General features: G+C 39.8%; 1 non-coding gene across 1 annotated transcript; it reads right to left on the reverse strand.

Annotated features, from left to right (window-relative positions):
• Positions 1 to 7,157: 7,157 nt before the first annotated feature.
• On the reverse strand, positions 7,158 to 7,264 carry LOC111890567 (small nucleolar RNA R71). The gene has a single exon (XR_002849904.1). It is a non-coding gene; the product is annotated as a small nucleolar RNA R71 (small nucleolar RNA).
• Between the last annotated feature and the right edge of the window lie 215 nt (positions 7,265 to 7,479).

The raw sequence follows: 7,479 nt of genomic DNA on the forward strand, positions 1-7,479 counted from the left end.
AGGTGGGAGAGAATCTTTCGGGTATTCAAGAGCAGGAGTGGTTATGAAATTAGGTAGAATTTTGCATCCCCGTCGGGGAGGAAGGCGGCCCAAGTGGTTGTCTGGTTTGAGGTTTGTGTGAGTTGGGAGTTTAGGAGACCTCCCAATATTTGAATCGCGTCCTCTTGGTGCTTGATAGCAGGCTTTGGGGAACGAGGTTGGGGTTCCAGTCATGAGAAGAGTTCAATTTAGGTATTCGGTCGAGTGCGTGCTCAACTCTGGGTGTGTTCGAATTGATAGATTGGGGTTAAGGAATTAGGCTACGATTGTAGTAAGGTGAAAATGTTGTAAGACTACGGGGGATCCATAGTATTCACTAGTAATCAGTTGGGGGCAAGAGTGTTGTAAGACTGTAGGATAGCCCGTAGCATTCACAAATTCCTAGGCAGTGGTAAGATGGTGACAAATCTATAACTACTCTCGGATTTCTTCAGCGAAGGGTATCATGGTAAGTGATTTGGATTATCCGATTGGTTATGATTTCAAAGAGTATTATTTAGGAAATTGGGTGATCATTGTGTTTAGCTAGCAATGAAGCGCTAGTATTGTTCAGCGTAGGGCATGAGCGGTCCATGCTATTTGGGGGAGATGGATCAGGTATCCATAAGGTTTAAGAGGTGAGAGATCATCATAGAGTCCAAGTGGGGGAGATATAAGTGGTTATTTAGACCTAGGTTGTATTGCTTGGAGTTCAGGAAACTCCCAGTCGCCGGTTGGCAACGCCTTGATTATTCATAGTAGGTAGTGGGAATTTGTAGGTGTGACCCGAAATCCTAATGGGTCACAGGATTCAGCTCGGGAGGTGTGACATTGTGATGGTCACGAGCTTGGAAGGGGAATAAGTTTGTGCTTTGAGCACGTCGTCCAGGGTTGTTAGGGAATTATACTATGTTTTTTGATTGAGGATCTTTGTGGTCCGTGGGCGAGCCTGGGTGATTATGGAAATTGAGGTTCGAAGTTGATTCAAAGGGTTTGGACCTTGAGTCACAGGATCATGTGGGTAACCAGTGTGTGACGCAGAGGGGTTTAGGGTTGGGTAGTCTGGTTGTTGGACTCTTGAGAACTTGGTGGTCGGACTAGGTGCGATATTGGAAGTCTTGGAGATGGTTTAGGAGTACCTATTTATCGATTATGTAAAGGGGTTGGTAATCAGAAGGTTTTGGTGAGAAATGCAAGTGCATATTCGTTGATGTTGGGTTATAAGTGGGGTATCGAATCGATTTTGGGTAAAATATTGAGTTGGGCATCGTGCACATTCTGTCCAGGGTTTTTGTTTCAGTGGAATAAGAATTTGGGGTGTTATTATGCCAAAGGCATCAATCGCAGGGTTCAAGACTAAGGAATGGGTTTAGTATGATTACAGAATGAGCCATTATGTTGTGTCTTCGACTGGTACTATCTGTGGAGGGACCAAAAAATCTTTAGAATCAGGAGAAGTGGATTTGATGGCGGGGTGTTGTGGAGCAGTTTTCGTCTGTCAAGATCTTCTTTTGGGAATCGTGTGGGGATACTGTGCGTTTTTGCGTATATTATCCCAACAATCAAGTAGGAGTCCGGTGGTTAAGGTAGTTGACAGATAATTTGGGATCAGGGAGGTCCCGGTTGCCTTTGGAAAGTAGCCAAGTGGTAGCAGGATAAGTCGGAGTGGTTTCAGTGATTTGGGATTCATGTGTGGAGCCGCTTGTTATTCGGGGTATATGCTAAGTCGTTTGCGGTTGGATTAAATAATCTCAGAGTGGTTGATTAGACCCTATTGTGCAACTCTCGTCTGATTCTAACCGTTGCAAGGATGAATCTTCTACTCAAAGGATTATCTAAGTATTTTTTTTTAGTATAAATGTTCTATAGTAGTTTATGATTGTTGATTTGGCCCCTTCTAAAAGCATCAAGATAATCTGGGTTGGTAGTATTTTGTCTAGACTGGTCTTGTTATGGAATTAGTTTGATAGTGGTTCAAAGGGGTAAGTTGTCAGGAAATCACATCAAATTGAGATTGCGGTTATCAGGATAGGTAAAGATTCGTTCATCTAGGGTTGATTTTTGTTGCCTTGGGAAAATTACTTTGTGTGCAGAATTATCTTTTATGATCATCAGGTTGGTTGTTTTGATATGAGTGTTAATAAGGATCGATTTCGAGGACTGAATCTAATTTAAGTGGGGGAGTGTTGTCACATCCGGAATCTAGAAGGTCAGTTATGGAAGTAAATTCCTTTTTAGGGGCCAAATCGTCGAGTTTGTGTCATGAACTCGACGTGTTGGAAGCTTTTGGGTCGCGTGTTTTTAAGTACGAACTCGTCGAGTTGCTAAAGGGAACTCGACGAGTTGGACGCTGTTTAAGAAAACCCTAATTTTAGGGTTCTGCACCCTATTTAAAGACCTTAATTCCCATGGCTGGCCTCCTTGTCCATAAAACCCTAATTTCATGTATTATCCTTCAAGGTTGAGTGTGTGGGCTTGTGGTGAGCTTCGAGAGTTGGTTTTTGGTGTTCTTTGGAAGGAGTTTGAAGATTAAAGGTGCTTAATTTGGAAGGAAGGCTTTGGATCCAGAAACTCTCCACTTGTTGCAGTCCTTTTGAGGTATAAACTCGAAACCTTGTGTTATTATCTTCTACATCTCTTTGTGGGATGTTTTAGCTTGATTTTTGGGTGTATTGTTGGGTTTTCCAAACGGTTAAGGGTTGCAGGGGTCATTATCTAAGATATGACCCTTTATGACCTCTCTTGGCATAAAGTTGCAAGCTTTGCTAAGTCCTTAGTCCCATCCATTTATTATGTCCTTTATTAAGCCATTTTGGCTCTAGGGTTCCTTTCTTGCATGCATGGATGCAAAGTTGGAAACTTTACGTGCTAATCCATCCTTGGGATGCTAGATCTATGTTTTGGGACTATGTTTTTAGAGTTTGAGGGCTTAATGGGTTAAGCCTCACTCTATTAAGTCAAGGATTCAGGTTTGGGTCCATTGTATTGGTTTTTAAGGGTAAAGTTGGAAACTTAACCCTTCTAGTCAGCATTTGGGAGGAGATCTGAGAATGGAAGCTTCTAGATTCGATGGAAACGGCTTAATGCATTAAGATGTTTGATTCCTGGCCAACTCTGCATGTTCATTAGGAGAACTCGGTGAGTTGATGCGAGTTTTCTCGATTTGTGCAATTAATGGAGAATCTCAATGAGTTGAAGGACAACTCGGTGAGTTGGGTCAACTCGGACCGTTGACTTTGAATTTTGACTTATAATTAAGGGAATTATAGGCTAAGTATAAGGCTTGTATAGGTTTGGGCTTAATTTAGAGAATTGGGCCATTAGTGGGCTTTGATAGATCTAGTAGTTTCTGGTATTTTGAGCTTGAGTTATTAATGGGTCATCAGGAAGCAAAGTGTTTGGACTAGAAATAATGGTTGGGCCTTAAGGCAGGGCCATGTAAGGAGTTTGGGCCCAATTTGAAAAATTGGGCCATTTGTGGATTATTGGACCTTTGGGCCTTTCAAATTGTAGTTTGGGTCATGGATTTGGACAAGGCTAGGTTGGAGGTATATGGTCCTTTTACCCCAGGTAAGTTTTAGTTATGGATTGGAGGCCAAATGCTAATTGGGTGTATTGTTTGTATTGATAATTCGGAAAGTCGTCGGGACAACAACTAGGGATTCTTTTAGTGAGTTTCTGCAGTGCAAGGTAAGTCTTCTCATTATATCAATGGGTCGAAGGCACCAATGCTGGCCCATTATGTGTTATGTGGTATGTTAGTTGTCTCTGTGATACTTGCATGGAAGACCCCGGGGGGAGCCTGTGGCAATTGGATGTCAGACCATGAAGGGAAAGACCTTCGCATTCCAGGTAAAAACCATGGGGGAGCCCATGGCATCATGGGTAAAGACCATGGAGGAGCCCATGGCACCTATATGTATGTGTGTGATAGTCTGTGATTGTATGTCTTATGGTATTTTGGAGAAACTCACTATGCTTTGTGCTCCGGTTTTCAGTTTATGTTAGAGGTACTCTGGTTTTCAAATGGAAGAGCTCAAGATGATTGCAGAGCACACACCACATAATTCCGCATATTGTAAATTACTCTAGTTAATTGATTTTTTTAAAATATCAGTTACTATGGTTTTGTGTAGAAAATGTGCATCAGTAATTTATCTATTTAAAAAGAAAAAAAATTGCCGTGATTTTAGGTCCTTACACCAATGATGATGGCAAATGCAGACCTGAAGAATCAATGAATAATCGATAAGATCTGGTTTAAAGTTTGAGCACAAATTTGTATAGATAATGTGGAAAGTACAAAAATATAGAAGCATGTGCTTTCTTACTACCTTACTCTCTATCTATAGAACTATTATCTCTCTCTCTCTCTATATATATATATATATATATATATATATATATATATATATACACACACACACACAATGAGCGCTCTCTCAACCTATATAATGATACTAAGACTAGTATTTATAGGCTAGCTCAACCCAAAAACTCATATCACAAGGGGTAAGCCAAGACATCATCCAATGAAGAGTTTTGCACCCTAACATTATGCCCTCAAAGCTTGGAATGGATGACCCGACTTCAATCTCCAAAAATAAGCAACAAGAAAACAAGATCTCAAGTGTGACAAATGTAGAAGTGATCATCAAATCTCCATGTCTTTAATGGTCTTCTAATCCGGGTTCTAGAATGTGAAACATTACAATTCGAAGCATCAAAAGGTAATCTGTGAGTCCTCAAGTTTCCAAAACTCCAATGACAACTATCCAAGTTTGAGCCATGATATGTGCATAATTAGTTAGTTATTTAGCATACATTTTTATTCATTTTTAACTAATTATGTGAATAATATGACAAAAGGCACTTAATATTGTTTAAATTTTGTTTCAGTCCAAAAGACATGCTTGGGAGTGAAAGGGAACAAGGGAAAGCAATTAGAGATCAAAGAATGAAGATTGAGGAACAAAAGCTTACCTACTCGGCGAGTACACGAGCCTACTCGGCGAGTCCAGCAGAATATTCCAGAAGATAGCCACGACTCCTGATTTAAGACGGATAACTACGAGTCTACTCGGCGAGTTGGGTCTGCTACTCGCCGAGTACACCCTGTTTTGAGATATCTATAAAAACCGAGCCTTTATCCGATGGGACTACTTTTCTGGCGTTTTTTTGAAGATCCAACTGCGATTGAGAACCCTTGAAGACGCTAAGGAATTCTAATATGCAACCTTTTGAAGAAATAAGCAACTAGGTTAATCATTCCACTTAGCTTTTGGAAATGAGTATGTTTAATCTAGCTAAACTTGTTTTTGTGTTTGTTTTTACTGCAACTATGAGCTAAATACGTTTTTGTTTCTGTTTGGGGAATACCAAGGAACTCCTATGGTTTAATTCTTAGCTTTTGGTTAATTGTGTATTGGTGATCTATTAAATTAAGTTTGTTAAAGAACCTTATGCATTAATCACAATTATTTTCTGTTAATCGGAAGACAATTAAGCTGCATGAACATCTCTTAGTTGTTAACCTCATATGTCTATGTGAACACTAAATCATATGCTTAGGAATAATGATTATGAAACCAAGATTAATGAGACAATAGTTAGATTAATGTGTGAGCTTGTTTGAGAAACCATCAAACAAGAGGTTAATTGAACCACTAAATTGATTAACCACTACAAATCTTATTTAATCCAAATTATTAATCTAAGGAATTAATTAGCTTAAACACTTGATCACTGCTTGAATTAACTAATTGTCTAAGGGTTAGGAGTAATGAAAATGAACCTAACCAATATAATTGGTAGCCAATAACAATTAATCTATCATAAATACAAAATAATCATAGGAGTGAATTGGTTGAACCTAAATATAAACATCTTTATCAAATTTGGTGAATTAGTTGTTTGCTTTAGTTATTTAGTTAATTAAGTGTTTTATGGTGTGCTTAAGTTTCTAGTCTTGTAAAACTAGAAGAAAAACCTTTTACTTTCATTAATTGTTTAGTTAAAATTAGCCATTAGTTTAATTTTCCGTTCCCTGAGTTCGATACCTTACTTACTAAACTATACCACTAAAAGACAGGTTCACTGCCTTTGTGTGCTAAATTTATTAATAAAAAGTAGGAATAAAACAAGTGCATTTACACACATCAAGTTTTTGGCGCCGTTGCCGGGGAACGGTTCTAAATAATTAATCTAATCCCTAATTTTTTCGATCCTTTGTGTGAGTTTACTGGCACAAAGTTAATTTATTGCAATTTAGTAGTTAGAAATTAGGTTTTAGCATCTGGTTAGTTTTAAAAGTAAGTTTAAAATTTCTTCAAAATTACACTGATACTCGCCGAGTGCAGTCGCACCTACTCGGCGAGTACAAGCGTATTTGGCAGATTAGCTTTCGTTTTTTTAGTACAGTCTTTTTGTTCTTTTTACGTTTTTATCTTGTTTATTTCAGGACTTTCATGACCAGAGGATCCAACACCCCGCTGGTACCCCCGTTTGAAGATCCCGAATCCGCATTGAAAAGGAACAAAGGAAAGGACGTGGAGAGCTCGAATACACCAAAGAAGTCACCTTTGTCCAATTTGAAGACTGTTTTTGGGAAAAAGAAGAGCAGCAAATCAGGAGCATCCAGTGCCTCTTTGACAATCGAGGACCCAATTCCAGAAGATATCGAGTACGAGACCGAGGAAGAAGAGGAGCATACATACGAGCACGAAACCGATTACGAGGAAGAGTTAGCTATCACAATGGCTAACATTGATGAAATCCCCATGGGAGAATGTAAGAAGAGGATGCGCGACGACACTGGCCCGGGACTTATGCAACCCGCAATTCCCACGACTGCTACTTTCGAGCTAAAGGTTCATATCCTAGCTTTACTTAAAGAAATACCGTTTTATGGAAAAGACCATGAAGATGCCTACAAGCATTTGGACGAAGTCAATGATGTAGCTGATTACTTCAATGTTCCAAATGTGCCCCGCGAGACTCAGCTACTTTGTATGCTTTCGGTGACATTCAAAGGTGCTGCAAAAGACTGGCTCAAGTCACTTCCCCCCGGATCAGTCACAACTTGGGCCAAGATGAAAGAAGAATTTCTTGATCACTTTTTCCCACCTTCCAAGATAGCCAAGTTAAAGAAGGCCATTCCTAACTTTGAACAACAAGCTGGAGAGTCACTATATGAAGCATGGGAGAGGTACAGGAGCTTACTAAGAAACTTCCCACACCATGACCTAAACAGCCAGCAAGAAGTCTCCATCTTCTATAATGGAGTCAATGTCACAACCAGGCAGTTACTAGACTCGCAAGGCCCGCTCACAAAGAAGCCGCCCCCGGTGATCAAAGAATTGATTGAAGAATTCTCTAAACACTCTAGAGAATACCACAACCCTAGACATGATGTCACTAGGGGAGCCGCTTATGCAGCTACTGAAGACTTATCCGTGGTCA

This window comes from Lactuca sativa, chromosome 6 (assembly GCF_002870075.4).
Source record: "Lactuca sativa cultivar Salinas chromosome 6, Lsat_Salinas_v11, whole genome shotgun sequence".
Lineage (NCBI taxonomy): Eukaryota > Viridiplantae > Streptophyta > Magnoliopsida > Asterales > Asteraceae > Lactuca > Lactuca sativa.